The sequence below is a fragment of the Podarcis erhardii genome (assembly GCF_964252035.2).
Source record: "Podarcis erhardii genome assembly, chromosome: 5".
In the NCBI taxonomy this organism is placed as follows: domain Eukaryota; kingdom Metazoa; phylum Chordata; class Lepidosauria; order Squamata; family Lacertidae; genus Podarcis; species Podarcis erhardii.
The window spans coordinates 9,873,064-9,890,706 of record NC_138509.1 but is presented as its reverse complement, the minus strand read 5'-3'; positions in this window follow the sequence as shown (position 1 = coordinate 9,890,706).

Below are 17,643 nucleotides of genomic sequence, written 5' to 3'. Positions count from 1 at the left end.
AAATGGTGCCAAACGGTTGCAAATGCTCCCCTGAGAGGTTTTGCAGTCGAAACAGAAGGCTTTTTATCACAGGAAAAGAAATCAGCCCTCAACAACTGGACCGGCAGAAAAAGATTTTTTTGAAAAAATCCCTAAGCCCCGGGGTCACAATTTCCTCAAAAATCTGACTTTCGGCAATTCACTCAAAAATGGTGCCAAACGGTTGCAAATGCTCCCCTGAGAGGTTTTGCAGTCGAAACAGAAGGCTTTTTATCACAGGAAAAGAAATCAGCCCTCAACAACTGGACCGGCAGAAAAAGATTTTTTTGAAAAAATCCCTCAGCCCCGGCCGGGGTCACAATTTCCTCAAAAATCTGACTTTTGGCAATTCACTCAAAAATGGTGCCAAACGGTTGCAAATGCTCCTCTGAGAGGTTTTGCAGTCAAAACAGAAAGATTTTTACCACAGGAAAAGAATTCAGCCCCCAACAAGTTAACCGGCAGAAAAAGATTTTTTTGCAAAAATCCCTCAGCCCCGGCCGGGGTCACAATTTCATTCAAAATCTGACTTTCGGCAATTCACTGAAAAATGGTGCCAAACGGTTGCAAATGCTCCCCTGTAAGGTTTGGCGGGCGAAACAGAAGGCTTTTTATAACAGGAAAAGAAATCAGCCCTCCACAACTTAAACAGGAGAAAAAGATTTTTTTGAAAAAATCCCTAAGCCCTGGGGTCACAATTTCATCAAAAATCTGACTTTCGGCAATTCACTAAAAAATGGTGCCAAACGGTTGCAAATGCTCCCCTGAGAGGTTTTGCAGTCGAGACAGAAGGCTTTTTATCACAGGAAAAGAAATCAGCCCTCAACAACTGGACCGGCAGAAAAAGATTTTTTTGAAAAAATCCCTAAGCCCTGGGGTCACAATTTCCTCAAAAATCTGACTTTCGGCAATTCACTGAAAAATGGTGCCAAACGTTTGCAAATGCTCCCGTGAGAGGTTTTGCAGTGGACACAGAAGGCTTTTTACCACAGGAAAAGAAATCAGCCCTCAACAACTGGACCGGCAGAAAAAGATTTTTTTGAAAAAATCCCTAAGCCCCAGGGTCACAATTCCATTAAAAATCTGACTTTCGGCAATTCACTCAAAAATGGTGCCAAACGGTTGCAAATGCTCCCCTGAGAGGTTTTGCAGTCGAAACAGAAGGCTTTTTATCACAGGAAAAGAAATCAGCCCTCAACAATATAACCGGCAGAAAATTTTTTTTTTGAAAAAATCCCTAAGCCCCGGGGTCAGAATTTCCTCAAAAATCTGACTTTCAGCAATTCACTCAAAAATGGTGCCAAATGGTTGCAAATGCGCCCCTGAGAGGTTTTGCAGTCGAAACACAATGCTTTTTATCACAGGGAAAGAAATCAGCCCTCAACAACTGGACCGGCAGAAAAAGATTTTTTTGAAAAAATCCCTAAGCCCCGGGGTCAGAATTTGCTCAAAAATCTGACTTTCCTCAATTCACTCAAAAATGGTGCCAAACGGTTGCAAATGCTCCCCTGAGAGGTTTTGCAGTCGAAACAGAAGGCTTTTTATCACAGGAAAAGAAATCAGCCCTCAACAACTTAACATGCAGAAAAAGATTTTTTTGAAAAAATCCCTAAGCCCCAGGGTCACAATTCCATTAAAAATCTGACTTTCGGCAATTCACTCAAAAATGGTGCCAAACGGTTGCAAATGCTCCCCTGAGAGGTTTTGCAGTCGAAACAGAAGGCTTTTTATCACAGGAAAAGAAATCAGCCCTCAACAATATAACCGGCAGAAAATTTTTTTTTTGAAAAAATCCCTAAGCCCCGGGGTCAGAATTTCCTCAAAAATCTGACTTTCAGCAATTCACTCAAAAATGGTGCCAAATGGTTGCAAATGCGCCCCTGAGAGGTTTTGCAGTCGAAACACAATGCTTTTTATCACAGGGAAAGAAATCAGCCCTCAACAACTGGACCGGCAGAAAAAGATTTTTTTGAAAAAATCCCTAAGCCCCGGGGTCAGAATTTGCTCAAAAATCTGACTTTCCTCAATTCACTCAAAAATGGTGCCAAACGGTTGCAAATGCTCCCCTGAGAGGTTTTGCAGTCGAAACAGAAGGCTTTTTATCACAGGGAAAGAAATCAGCCCTCAACAGCTTAACCTGCAGAAAAAGATTTTTTTTAAAAAAATCCCTAAGCCCCGGGGTCAGAATTTCATCAAAAATCTGACTTTCGGCAATTCACTCAAAAATGGTGCCAAACGTTTGCAAATGCTCCCCTGAGAGGTTTTGCAGTCTGAAGAGAAGGCTTTTTATCACAGGAAAAGAAATCAGCCCTCAACAACTTAACCTGCAGAAAAAGATTTTTTTAAAAAATCCCTAAGCCCCGGGGTCACAATTCCATAAAAAATCTGACTTTCGGCAATTCACTGAAAAATAGTGCCAAACGGTTGCAAATGCGCCCCTGAGAGGTTTTGCAGTCGAAACAGAATGCTTTTTATCACGGGGAAAGAAATCAGCCCTCAACAACTGGACCGGCAGAAAAAGATTTTTTTGAAAAAATCCCTAAGCCCCGGGGTCAGAATTTCATAAAAAATCTGACTTTCGGCAATTCACTCAAAAATGGTGCCAAACGTTTGCAAATGTTCCCCTGAGAGGTTTTGCAGTCTGAACAGAAGGCTTTTTATCACAGGAAAAGAAATCAGCCCTCAACAACATAACCGGCAGAAAAAGATTTTTTTGAAAAAATCCCTAAGCCCCGGGGTCACAATTCCATTAAAAATCTGACTTTCGGCAATTCACTCAAAAATGGTGCCAAACGGTTGCAAATGCTCCCCTGAGAGGTTTTGCAGTCGAAACACAATGCTTTTTATCACAGGGAAAGAAATCAGCCCTCAACAACTGGACCGGCAGAAAAATATTTTTTTGAAAAAATCCCTAAGCCCCGGGGTCACAATTTCCTCAAAAATCTGACTTTCGGCAATTCACTCAAAAATGGTGCCAAACGGTTGCAAATACTCCCCTGAGAGGTTTTGCAGTTGAAACAGAAGGCTTTTTATAACAGGAAAAGAAATCAGCCCTCAACAACATAACCGGCAGAAAAAAATTTTTTTAAAAAAATCCCTAAGCGCCGGGGTCAGAATTTCATCAAAAATCTGACTTTCGGCAATTCACTCAAAAATGGTGCCAAACGTTTGCAAATGCTCCCCTGAGAGGTTTTGCAGTGGACACAGAAGGCTTTTTACCACAGGAAAAGAAATCAGCCCTCAACAACTGGACCGGCAGAAAAAGATATTTTTGAAAAAATCCCTAAGCCCCGGGGTCAGAATTTTATCAAAAATCTGACTTTAGGCAATTCACTCAAAAATGGTGCCAAACGGTTGCAAATGCTCCCCTGAGAGGTTTTGCAGTCGAAACAGAAGGCTTTTTATCACAGGAAAAGAAATCAGCCCTCAACAACTGGACCGGCAGAAAAAGATATTTTTGAAAAAATCCCTAAGCCCCGGGGTCACAATTTCCTCAAAAATCTGACTTTCCGCAATTCACTCAAAAATGGTGCCAAACGGTTGCAAATGCTCCCCTGAGAGGTTTTGCAGTCGAAACAGAAGGCTTTTTATCACAGGGAAAGAAATCAGCCCTCAACAGCTTAACCTGCAGAAAAAGATTTTTTTTAAAAAAATCCCTAAGCGCCGGGGTCAGAATTTCATCAAAAATCTGACTTTCGGCAATTCACTCAAAAAAGGTGCCAAACGGTTGCAAATGCTCCGCTGAGAGGTTTTGCAGTCGAAACAGAAGGCTTTTTATCACAGGAAAAGAAATCAGCCCTCAACAACTTAACATGCAGAAAAAGATTTTTTTGAAAAAATCCCTAAGCCCCAGGGTCACAATTCCATTAAAAATCTGACTTTCGGCAATTCACTCAAAAATGGTGCCAAACGGTTGCAAATGCTCCCCTGAGAGGTTTTGCAGTCGAAACAGAAGGCTTTTTATCACAGGAAAAGAAATCAGCCCTCAACAATATAACCGGCAGAAAATTTTTTTTTTGAAAAAATCCCTAAGCCCCGGGGTCAGAATTTCCTCAAAAATCTGACTTTCAGCAATTCACTCAAAAATGGTGCCAAACGGTTGCAAATGCGCCCCTGAGAGGTTTTGCAGTCGAAACACAATGCTTTTTATCACAGGGAAAGAAATCAGCCCTCAACAACTGGACCGGCAGAAAAAGATTTTTTTGAAAAAATTCCTAAGCCCCGGGGTCAGAATTTGCTCAAAAATCTGACTTTCCTCAATTCACTCAAAAATGGTGCCAAACGGTTGCAAATGCTCCCCTGAGAGGTTTTGCAGTCGAAACAGAAGGCTTTTTATCACAGGGAAAGAAATCAGCCCTCAACAGCTTAACCTGCAGAAAAAGATTTTTTTTAAAAAAATCCCGAAGCCCCGGGGTCAGAATTTCATCAAAAATCTGACTTTCGGCAATTCACTCAAAAATGGTGCCAAACGTTTGCAAATGCTCCCCTGAGAGGTTTTGCAGTCTGAAGAGAAGGCTTTTTATCACAGGAAAAGAAATCAGCCCTCAACAACTTAACATGCAGAAAAAGATTTTTTTGAAAAAATCCCTAAGCCCCAGGGTCACAATTCCATTAAAAATCTGACTTTCGGCAATTCACTCAAAAATGGTGCCAAACGGTTGCAAATGCTCCCCTGAGAGGTTTTGCAGTCGAAACAGAAGGCTTTTTATCACAGGAAAAGAAATCAGCCCTCAACAACTTAACATGCAGAAAAAGATTTTTTTGAAAAAATCACTAAGCCCCAGGGTCACAATTCCATTAAAAATCTGACTTTCGGCAATTCACTCAAAAATGGTGCCAAATGGTTGCAAATGCTCCCCTGAGAGGTTTTGCAGTCGAAACAGAAGGCTTTTTATCACAGGAAAAGAAATCAGCCCTCAACAATATAACCGGCAGAAAAATTTTTTTTTGAAAAAATCCCTAAGCCCCGGGGTCAGAATTTCCTCAAAAATCTGACTTTCAGCAATTCACTCAAAAATGGTGCCAAACGGTTGCAAATGCGCCCCTGAGAGGTTTTGGAGTCGAAACACAATGCTTTTTATCACAGGGAAAGAAATCAGCCCTCAACAACTGGACCGGCAGAAAAAGATTTTTTTGAAAAAATCCCTAAGCCCCGGGGTCAGAATTTGCTCAAAAATCTGACTTTCCTCAATTCACTCAAAAATGGTGCCAAACGGTTGCAAATGCTCCCCTGAGAGGTTTTGCAGTCGAAACAGAAGGCTTTTTATCACAGGGAAAGAAATCAGCCCTCAACAACTGGACCGGCAGAAAAATATTTTTTTGAAAAAATCCCTAAGCCCCGGGGTCACAATTTCCTCAAAAATCTGACTTTCGGCAATTCACTCAAAAATGGTGCCAAACGGTTGCAAATACTCCCCTGAGAGGTTTTGCAGTTGAAACAGAAGGCTTTTTATAACAGGAAAAGAAATCAGCCCTCAACAACATAACCGGCAGAAATTTTTTTTTTAAAAAAAATCCCTAAGCGCCGGGGTCAGAATTTCATCAAAAATCTGACTTTCGGCAATTCACTCAAAAATGGTGCCAAACGTTTGCAAATGCTCCCCTGAGAGGTTTTGCAGTCTGAACAGAAGGCTTTTTATCACAGGAAAAGAAATCAGCCCTCAACAACTTAACATGCAGAAAAAGATTTTTTTGAAAAAATCCCTAAGCCCCAGGGTCACAATTCCATTAAAAATCTGACTTTCGGCAATTCACTCAAAAATGGTGCCAAACGGTTGCAAATGCTCCCCTGAGAGGTTTTGCAGTCGAAACAGAAGGCTTTTTATCACAGGAAAAGAAATCAGCCCTCAACAACATAACCGGCAGAAAATTTTTTTTTTGAAAAAATCCCTAAGCCCCGGGGTCAGAATTTCCTCAAAAATCTGACTTTCAGCAATTCACTCAAAAATGGTGCCAAACGGTTGCAAATGCGCCCCTGAGAGGTTTTGCAGTCGAAACACAATGCTTTTTATCACAGGGAAAGAAATCAGCCCTCAACAACTGGACCGGCAGAAAAAGATTTTTTTGAAAAAATCCCTAAGCCCCGGGGTCACAATTTCATCAAAAATCTGACTTTGGCAATTCACTCAAAAATGGTGCCAAACGTTTGCAAATGCTCCCCTGAGAGGTTTTGCAGTCGAAACAGAAGGCTTTTTATCACAGGGAAAGAAATCAGCCCTCAACAGCTTAACCTGCAGAAAAAGATTTTTTTTAAAAAAATCCCTAAGCCCCGGGGTCAGAATTTCATCAAAAATCTGACTTTGGCAATTCACTCAAAAATGGTGCCAAACGTTTGCAAATGCTCCCCTGAGAGGTTTTGCAGTCGAAACAGAAGGCTTTTTATCACAGGAAAAGAAATCAGCCCTCAACAACTTAACCTGCAGAAAAAGATTTTTTTGAAAAAATCCCTAAGCCCCGGGGTCACAATTCCATAAAAAATCTGACTTTCGGCAATTCACTGAAAAATAGTGCCAAACGGTTGCAAATGCGCCCCTGAGAGGTTTTGCAGTCGAAACAGAATGCTTTTTATCACGGGGAAAGAAATCAGCCCTCAACAACTGGACCGGCAGAAAAAGATTTTTTTGAAAAAATCCCTAAGCCCCGGGGTCACAATTTCATCAAAAATCTGACTTTGGCAATTCACTCAAAAATGGTGCCAAACGTTTGCAAATGCTCCCCTGAGAGGTTTTGCAGTCGAAACAGAAGGCTTTTTATCACAGGGAAAGAAATCAGCCCTCAACAGCTTAACCTGCAGAAAAAGATTTTTTTTTTAAAAATCCCTAAGCCCCGGGGTCAGAATTTCATCAAAAATCTGACTTTGGCAATTCACTCAAAAATGGTGCCAAACGTTTGCAAATGCTCCCCTGAGAGGTTTTGCAGTCTGAAGAGAAGGCTTTTTATCACAGGAAAAGAAATCAGCCCTCAACAACTGGACCGGCAGAAAAAGATTTTTTTGAAAAAATCCCTAAGCCCCGGGGTCAGAATTTCATCAAAAATCTGACTTTCGGCAATTGACTCAAAAATGGTGCCAAACGTTTGCAAATGTTCCCCTGAGAGGTTTTGCAGTCTGAACAGAAGGCTTTTTATCACAGGAAAAGAAATCAGCCCTCAACAACATAACCGGCAGAAAAAGATTTTTTTGAAAAAATCCCTAAGCCCCGGGGTCACAATTCCATTAAAAATCTGACTTTCGGCAATTCACTCAAAAATGGTGCCAAACGGTTGCAAATGCTCCCCTGAGAGGTTTTGCAGTCGAAACAGAAGGCTTTTTATCACAGGAAAAGAAATCAGCACTCAACAACTGGACCGGCAGAAAAATTTTTTTTTGAAAAAATCCCTCAGCCCCGGGGGTCACAATTTCCTCAAAAATCTAACTTTCGGCAATTCACTCAAAAATGGTGCCAAACGGTTGCAAATGCTCCCCTGAGAGGTTTTGCAGTCGAAACACAATGCTTTTTATCACAGGGAAAGAAATCAGCCCTCAACAACTGGACCGGCAGAAAAATATTTTTTTGAAAAAATCCCTAAGCCCCGGGGTCACAATTTCCTCAAAAATCTGACTTTCGGCAATTCACTCAAAAATGGTGCCAAACGGTTGCAAATACTCCCCTGAGAGGTTTTGCAGTTGAAACAGAAGGCTTTTTATAACAGGAAAAGAAATCAGCCCTCAACAACATAACCGGCAGAAAAAGATTTTTTTGAAAAAATCCCTAAGCCCCGGGGTCACAATTCCATAAAAAATCTGACTTTCAGCAATTGACTCAAACATGGTGCCAAACGGTTGCAAATGCTCCCCTGAGAGGTTTTGCAGTCCAAACAGAAGGTTTTTAATCACAGGAAAAGAAATCAGCCGTCAACAACATAACCGGCAGAAAAAGATTTTTTTGAAAAAATCCCTAAGCCCCGGGGACAGAATTTTATCAAAAATCTGACTTTCGGAAATTCACTCAAAAATGGTGCCAAACGGTTGCAAATGCTCCCCAAATCTGACTTTCGGCAATTCACTCAAAAATGGTGCCATACGTTTGAAAATGCTCCTCTGAGAGGTTTTGCAGTCGAAACAGAATGCTTTTTATCACGGGGAAAGAAATCAGCCCTCAACAACTGGACCGGCAGAAAAAGATTTTTTTGAAAAAATCCCTAAGCCCCGGGTTCAAAATTTCCTCAAAAATCTGACTTTCCGCAATTCACACAAAAATGGTGCCAAACGGTTGCAAATGCTCCCCTGAGAGGTTTTGCAGTCGAAACAGAAGGCTTTTTATCACAGGGAAAGAAATCAGCCCTCAACAGCTTAACCTGCAGAAAAAGATTTTTTTTAAAAAAATCCCTAAGCGCCGGGGTCAGAATTTCATCAAAAATCTGACTTTCGGCAATTCACTCAAAAATGGTGCCAAACGTTTGCAAATGTTCCCCTGAGAGGTTTTGCAGTCTGAACAGAAGGCTTTTTATCACAGGAAAAGAAATCAGCCCTCAACAACATAACCGGCAGAAAAAGATTTTTTTAAAAAAAATCCCTAAGCGCCGGGGTCACAATTCCATTAAAAATCTGACTTTCGGCAATTCACTCAAAAATGGTGCCAAACGGTTGCAAATGCTCCCCTGAGAGGTTTTGCAGTCGAAACAGAAGGCTTTTTATCACAGGAAAAGAAATCAGCACTCAACAACTGGACCGGCAGAAAAATTTTTTTTTGAAAAAATCCCTCAGCCCCGGGGTCACAATTTCCTCAAAAATCTGACTTTCGGCAATTCACTCAGAAATGGTGCCAAACGGTTGCAAATGCTCCCCTGAGAGGTTTTGCAGTCGAAACACAATGCTTTTTATCACAGGGAAAGAAATCAGCCCTCAACAACTGGACCGGCAGAAAAAGATTTTTTTGAAAAAATCCCTAAGCCCCGGGGTCACAATTTCCTCAAAAATCTGACTTTCGGCAATTCATTAAAAAATGGTGCCAAACGGTTGCAAATACTCCCCTGAGAGGTTTTGCAGTTGAAACAGAAGGCTTTTTATAACAGGAAAAGAAATCAGCCCTCAACAACATAACCGGCAGAAAAATTTTTTTTTGAAAAAATCCCTAAGCCCCGGGGTCAGAATTTCCTCAAAAATCTGACTTTCAGCAATTCACTCAAAAATGGTGCCAAACGGTTGCAAATGCGCCCCTGAGAGGTTTTGCAGTCGAAACACAATGCTTTTTATCACAGGGAAAGAAATCAGCCCTCAACAACTGGACCGGCAGGAAAAGATTTTTTTGAAAAAATCCCTAAGCCCCGGGGTCAGAATTTCCTCAAAAATCTGACTTTCGGCAATTCACTCAAAAATGGTGCCAAACGGTTGCAAATGCTCCCCTGAAAGGTTTTGCAGTCGAAACAGAAGGCTTTTTATCACAGGAAAAGAAATCAGCCCTCAACAACATAACCGGCAGAAAAAGATTTTTTTGAAAAAATCCCTAAGCCCTGGGGTCACAATTTCATAAAAAATCTGACTTTCGGCAATTCACTCAAAAATGGTGCCAAACGTTTGCAAATGTTCCCCTGAGAGGTTCTGCAGTCGAAACAGAATGCTTTTTATCACAGGGAAAGAAATCAGCCCTCAACAACTGGACCGGCAGAAAAAGATTTTTTTGAAAAAATCCCTAAGCACCGGGGTCACAATTTCCTCAAAAATCTGACTTTCAGCAATTGACTCAAACATGGTGCCAAACGGTTGCAAATGCTCCCCTGAGAGGTTTTGCAGTTGAAACAGAAGGCTTTTTCTCACAGGAAAAGAAATCAGCCCTCAACAACATAACCGGCAGAAAAAGATTTTTTTGAAAAAATCCCTAAGCCCCGGGGTCACAATTTCATCAAAAATCTGACTTTCGGCAATACACTCAAAAATGGTGCCAAACGGTTGCAAATACTCCCCAAATCTGACTTTCGGCAATTCACTCAAAAATGGTTCCAAACGGTTGCAAATGCTCCCCTGAGAGGTTTTGCAGTCGAAACAGAAGGCTTTTTATCACAGGAAAAGAAATCAGCCCTCAACAACTGGACCGGCAGAAAAAGATTTTTTTGAAAAAATCCCTAAGCCCCGGGGTCACAATTTCATCAAAAATCTGACTTTCGGCAATTCACTCAAAAATGGTGCCAAACGTTTGCAAAAGCTCCCCGGAGAGGTATTGCAGTCGAAACAGAAGACTTTTTATCACAGGAAAAGAAATCAGCCCTCAACAACTTAACCAGGAGAAGAAGATTTTTTTGAAAAAATCCATAAGCCCCGGGGTCACAATTTCATAAAAAATCTGACTTTCGGCAATTTACTAAAAAATGGTGCCATACGTTTGAAAATGCTCCTCTGAGAGGTTTTGCAGTCAAAACAGAAGGCTTTTTATCACAGGAAAAGAAATCAGCCCTCAACAACATAACCGGCAGAATAAGATTTTTTTGAAAAAATCCCTAAGGCCCAGGGTCACAATTTCATCCAAAATCTGACTTTCAGCAATTCACTCAAAAATGTTGCCAAACGGTTGCAAAAGCAACCCTGAGAAGTATTGCAGTCGAAACAGAAGACTTTTTATCACAGGAAAAGAAATCAGCCCTCAACAACTTAACCAGGAGAAAAAGATTTTTTTGAAAAAATCCCTAAGCCCCGGGGTCAGAATTTCCTCAAAAATCTGACTTTCCGCAATTCACTCAAAAATGGTGCCAAACGGTTGCAAATGCTCCCCTGAGAGGTTTTGCAGTTAAAACAGAAGGCTTTTTATCACAGGGAAAGAAATCAGCCCTCAACAACATAACCGGCAGAAAAATATTTTTTTGAAAAAATCCCTAAGCCCCGGGGTCAGAATTTTATCTAAAATCTGACTTTCGGCAGTTCACTCAAAAATGGTGCCAAACGGTTGCAAATGCTCCCCTGAGAGGTTTTGCAGTCGAAACAGAAGGCTTTTTATCACAGGAAAAGAAATCAGCCCTCAACAACATAAGCGGCAGAATAAGATTTTTTTGAAAAAATCCCTAAGCTCCAGGGTCACAATTTCATCCAAAATCTGACTTTCAGCAATTCACTCAAAAATGTTGCCAAACGGTTGCAAAAGCTCCCCTGAGAAGTATTGCAGTCGAAACAGAAAACTTTTTATCACAGGAAAAGCAATCAGCCCTCATCAACTTAACCAGGAGAAAAAGATTTTTTTGAAAAAATCCCTAAGCCCCGGGGTCAGAATTTCCTCAAAAATCTGACTTTCCGCAATTCACTCAAAAATGGTGCCAAACGGTTGCAAATGCTCCCCTGAGAGGTTTTGCAGTTGAAACAGAAGGCTTTTTATCACAGGAAAAGACATCAGCCCTCAACAACTAGACCGGCAGAAAAAGATTTTTTAGAAAAAATCCCTAAGCCCCGGGGTCAGAATTTTATCTAAAATCTGACTTTCGGCAATTCACTCAAAAATGGTGCCAAACGGTTGCAAATGCTCCCCAAATCTGACTTTCGGCAATTCACTCAAAAATGGTGCCAAACGGTTGCAAATGCTCCCCTGAGAGGTTTTGCAGTCGAAACAGAAGGCTTTTTATCACAGGAAAAGAAATCAGCCCTCAACAACATAACCGGCAGAAAAAGATTTTTTTAAAAAAATCCCTAAGCGCCGGGGTCAGAATTTCATCCAAAATCTGACTTTCGGCAATTCACTTAAAAATGGTGCCAAACGTTTGCAAATGCTCCCCTGAGAGGTTTTGCAGTCTGAACAGAAGGCTTTTTATCACAGGAAAGGAATCAGCCCTCAACAACTTAACCTGCAGAAAAAGATTTTTTTGAAAAAATCCCTAAGCTCCGGGGTCACAATTCCATTAAAAATCTGACTTTCGGCAATTCACTCAAAAATGGTGCCAAACGGTTGCAAATGCTCCCCTGAGGGGTTTTGCAGTCGAAACAGAAGGCTTTTTATCACAGAAAAAGAAATCAGCCCTCAACAACTGGACCGGCAGAAAAAGATTTTTTTGAAAAAATCCCTAAGCCCCGGGGTCACAATTTCATCAAAAATCTGACTTTCGGCAATTCACTCAAAAATGGTCCCAATCGGTTGCAAATGCTCCCCTGAGAGTTTTTGCAGTCGAAACACAATGCTTTTTATCACAGGGAAAGAAATCAGCACTCAACAACTGGACCGGCAGAAAAAGATTTTTTTGAAAAAATCCCTAAGCCCCGGGGCCACAATTTCCTCAAAAATCTGACTTTCCGCAATTCACTCAAAAATGGTGCCAAACGGTTGCAAATGCTCCCCTGAGAGGTTTTGCAGTTGAAACAGAAGGCTTTTTATGACAGGAAAAGAAATCAGCCCTCAACAACTGGACCGGCAGAAAAAGATTTTTTTGAAAAAATCCCTAAGCCCCGGGGTCAGAATTTCCTCAAAAATCTGACTTTCCGCAATTCACTCAAAAATGGTGCCAAACGGTTGCAAATGCTCCCCAAATCTGACTTTCGGCAATTCACTCAAAAATGGTGCCAAACGGTTGCAAATGCTCCCCTGAGAGGTTTGGCGAGAGAAACAGAATGCTTTTTATCACAGGAAAAGAAATCAGCCCTTGACAACTTATCCGGCAGAAAAAGATTTTTTTGAAAAAATCGCTAAGCCCCGGGGTCACAATTTCATCAAAAATCTGACTTTCGGCAATTCACTCAAAAATGGTGCCAAACGGTTGCAAATGCTCCCCTGAGAGGTTTTGCAGTTGAAACAGAAGGCTTTTTATCACAGGAAAAGAAATCAGCCCTCAACAACTGGACCGGCAGAAAAAGATTTTTTTGAAAAAATCCCTAAGCCCCAGGGTCACAATTTCATCAAAAATCTGAGTTTCGGCAATTCACTCAAAAATGGTGCCAAACGGTTGCACATGCTCCACTGAGAGGTTTTGCAGTCGAAACAGAAGGCTTTTTATCACAGGAAAAGAAATCAGCCCTCGACAACTTATCCGACAGAAAAAGATTTTTTTAAAAAAATCCCTAAGCCCCGGGGTCACAATTTCATCAAAAATCTGAGTTTCAGCAATTCACTCAAAAATGTTGCCAAACGGTTGCAAAAGCTCCCCTGAGAAGTATTGCAGTTGAAACAGAAGACTTTTTATCACAGGAAAAGCAATCAGCCCTCAACAACTTAACCAGGAGAAAAAGATTTTTTTGAAAAAATCCCTAAGCCCCAGGGTCACAATTTCATCCAAAATCTGACTTTCAGCAATTCACTCAAAAATGTTGCCAAACGGTTGCAAAAGCAACCCTGAGAAGTATTGCAGTCGAAACAGAAGACTTTTTATCACAGGAAAAGAAATCAGCCCTCAACAACTTAACCAGGAGAAAAAGATTTTTTTGAAAAAATCCCTAAGCCCCGGGGTCAGAATTTCCTCAAAAATCTGACTTTCCGCAATTCACTCAAAAATGGTGCCAAACGTTTGCAAATGCTCCCCTGAGAGGTTTTGCAGTGGACACAGAAGGCTTTTTACCACAGGAAAAGAAATCAGCCCTCAACAACTGGACCGGCCTTAAAAGATATTTTTGAAAAAATCCCTAACCCCGGGGTCAGAATTTTATCAAAAATCTGACTTTAGGCAATGCACTCAAAAATGGTGCCAAACGGTTGCAAATGCTCCCCTGAGAGGTTTTGCAGTCGAAACAGAAGGCTTTTTATCACAGGAAAAGAAATCAGCCCTCAACAACTGGACCGGCAGAAAAAGATTTTTTTGAAAAAATCCCTAAGCCCCGGGTCAGAATTTTATCTAAAATCTGACTTTCAGCAGTTCACTAAAAATGGTGCCAAACGGTTGCAAATGCTCCCCTGAGAGGTTTTGCAGTCGAAACAGAAGGCTTTTTATCACAGGAAAAGAAATCAGCCCTCAACAACATAAGCGGCAGAATAAGATTTTTTTGAAAAAATCCCTAAGCTCCAGGGTCACAATATCATCCAAAATCTGACTTTCAGCAATTCACTCAAAAATGTTGCCAAACGGTTGCAAAAGCTCCCCTGAGAAGTATTGCAGTCGAAACAGAAAAGTTTTTATCACAGGAAAAGCAATCAGCCCTCAACAACTTAACCAGGAGAAAAAGATTTTTTTGAAAAAATCCCTAAGCCCCAGGGTCACAATTTCATCCAAAATCTGACTTTCCGCAATACACTCAAAAATGGTGCCAAAAGGTTGCAAATGCTCCCCTGAGAGGTTTTGCAGTTGAAACAGAAGGCTTTTTATCACAGGAAAAGAAATCAGCCCTCAACAACTAGACCGGCAGAAAAAGATTTTTTTGAAAAAATCCCTAAGCCCCGGGGTCAGAATTTTATCTAAAATCTGACTTTCGGCAATTCACTCAAAAATGGTGCCAAACGGTTGCAAATGCTCCCCAAATCTGACTTTCGGCAATTCACTCAAAAATGGTGCCAAACGGTTGCAAATGCTCCCCTGAGAGGTTTTGCAGTCGAAACAGAAGGCTTTTTATCACAGGAAAAGAAATCAGCCCTCAACAACATAACCGGCAGAAAAAGATTTTTTTGAAAAAATCCCTAAGCCCCAGGGTCACAATTTCATCAAAAATCTGACTTTCGGCAATTCACTCAAAAATGGTGCCAAACGGTTGCAAATTCTCCCCTGAGAGGTTTGGCGAGCGAAACAGAATGCTTTTTATCACAGGAAAAGAAATCAGCCCTCAACAACTGGACCGGCAGAAAAAGAATTTTTTGAAAAAATCCCTAAGCCCCAGGGTCACAATTTCATCAAAAATCTGACTTTCGGCAATTCACTCAAAAATGGTGCGAAACGGTTGCACATGCTCCACTGAGAGGTTTTGCAGTCGAAACAGAAGGCTTTTTATCACAGGAAAAGAAATCAGCCCTCGACAACTTATCCGGCAGAAAAAGATTTTTTTGAAAAAATCCCTAAGCCCCGGGGTCAGAATTTCCTCAAAAATCTGACTTTCAGCAATTCACTCAAAAATGTTGCCAAACGGTTGCAAAAGCTCCCCTGAGAAGTATTGCAGTCGAAACAGAAGACTTTTTATCACAGGAAAAGCAATCAGCCCTCAACAACTTAACCAGGAGAATAAGATTTTTTTGAAAAAATCCCTAAGGCCCAGGGTCACAATTTCATCCAAAATCTGACTTTCGGCAGTTCACTCAAAAATGGTGCCAAACGGTTGCAAATGCTCCCCTGAGAGGTTTTGCAGTCGAAACAGAAGGCTTTTTATCACAGGAAAAGAAATCAGCCCTCAACAACATAAGCGGCAGAAAAAGATATTTTTGAAAAAATCCCTAACCCCGGGGTCAGAATTTTATCAAAAATCTGACTTTAGGCAATGCACTCAAAAATGGTGCCAAACGGTTGCAAATGCTCCCCTGAGAGGTTTTGCAGTCGAAACAGAAGGCTTTTTATCACAGGAAAAGAAATCAGCCCTCAACAACTGGACCGGCAGAAAAAGATTTTTTTGAAAAAATCCCTAAGCCCCGGGTCAGAATTTTATCTAAAATCTGACTTTCAGCAGTTCACTAAAAATGGTGCCAAACGGTTGCAAATGCTCCCCTGAGAGGTTTTGCAGTCGAAACAGAAGGCTTTTTATCACAGGAAAAGAAATCAGCCCTCAACAACATAAGCGGCAGAATAAGATTTTTTTGAAAAAATCCCTAAGCTCCAGGGTCACAATATCATCCAAAATCTGACTTTCAGCAATTCACTCAAAAATGTTGCCAAACGGTTGCAAAAGCTCCCCTGAGAAGTATTGCAGTCGAAACAGAAAAGTTTTTATCACAGGAAAAGCAATCAGCCCTCAACAACTTAACCAGGAGAAAAAGATATTTTTGAAAAAATCCCTAAGCCCCAGGGTCACAATTTCATCCAAAATCTGACTTTCCGCAATACACTCAAAAATGGTGCCAAAAGGTTGCAAATGCTCCCCTGAGAGGTTTTGCAGTTGAAACAGAAGGCTTTTTATCACAGGAAAAGAAATCAGCCCTCAACAACTAGACCGGCAGAAAAAGATTTTTTTGAAAAAATCCCTAAGCCCCGGGGTCACAATTTCCTCAAAAATCTGACTTTCGGCAATTCACTCAAAAATGGTGCCAAACGGTTGCAAATGCTCCCCTGAGAGGTTTTGCAGTCGAAACAGAAGGCTTTTTATCACAGGAAAAGAAATCAGCCCTCAACAACATAACTGGCAGAAAAAGATTTTTTTAAAAAAATCCCTAAGCGCCGGGGTCAGAATTTCATCAAAAATCTGACTTTTGGCAATTCACTCAAAAATGGTGCCAAACGGTTGCAAATTCTCTGTTAATCTGGATAGGGATGATGGGAAGTTTAGCTCAACATCTGGGGACTAAAGGCAGAACACTATCAGACTACTTCATTATGTGAAATTTCCTTTTGCAGACCCGTGGTTTAATAAATTGTGTGTGACCTCCCTTGTTAAAAGGTCAACCTCAAATGGGCATCCTAAAGATTGAAATGGTTTCTTTTTGCAGAGGTGATGGAAGTGAGCCAGTAACTGGTAATGGGATCAAGGTGGATGTAGAGTGATTAGCTAATTTGGCAGCGAGTTGCACTGGCCACTTCCAGCACAATCTGCTTCTGTCATGGACTCCTTAATATTTGGTCTGATTTACTAGGACCTACTAGTATCTTGTGATATGCAAGGCTTGAGAACTTGTTCTTCATGGAGAAAAGTTTATTAGATACTTGTAATAAAGTCTCTTTTTATAATTAAAATACACTATTTTGCATTAAAAAAAAAAAAGAAAAAATCCCTAAGCCCCGGGGTCACAATTTCATCAAAAATCTGACTTTCAGCAATTGACTCAAACATGGTGCCAAACGGTTGCAAATGCTCCCCTGAGAGGTTTTGCAGTTGAAACAGAAGGCTTTTTATCACAGGAAAAGAAATCAGCCCTCAACAACTAGACCGGCAGAAAAAGATTTTTTTGAAAAAATCCCTAAGCCCCGGGGTCACAATTTCCTCAAAAATCTGACTTTCGGCAATTCACTCAAAAATGGTGCCAAACGGTTGCAAATGCTCCCCTGAGAGGTTTTGCCGTCGAGACAGAAGGCTTTTTATCACAGGAAAAGAAATCAGCCCTCAACAACATAACTGGCAGAAAAAGATTTTTTTGAAAAAATCCCTAAGCCCCGGGGTCACAATTTCATCAAAAATCTGACTTTCAGCAATTGACTCAAACATGGTGCCAAACAGTTGCAAATGCTCCCCTGAGAGGTTTTGCAGTTGAAACAGAAGGCTTTTTATCACAGGAAAAGAAATCAGCCCTCAACAACTGGACCGGCAGAAAAAGATTTTTTTGAAAAAATCCCTAAACCCCGGGGTCACAATTTCATAAAAAATCTGACTTTCGGCAATTGACTCAAAAATGGTGCCAAACGGTTGCAAATGCTCCCCTGAGAGGTTTTGCAGTTGAAACAGAAGGCTTTTTATCACAGGAAAAGAAATCAGCCCTCAACAACTGGACCGGCAGAAAAAGATTTTTTTGAAAAAATCCCTAAACCCCGGGGTCACAATTTCATTAAAAAACTGACTTTCGGCAATTGACTCAAAAATGGTGCCAAACGGTTGCAAATGCTCCCCTGAGAGGTTTTGCAGTTGAA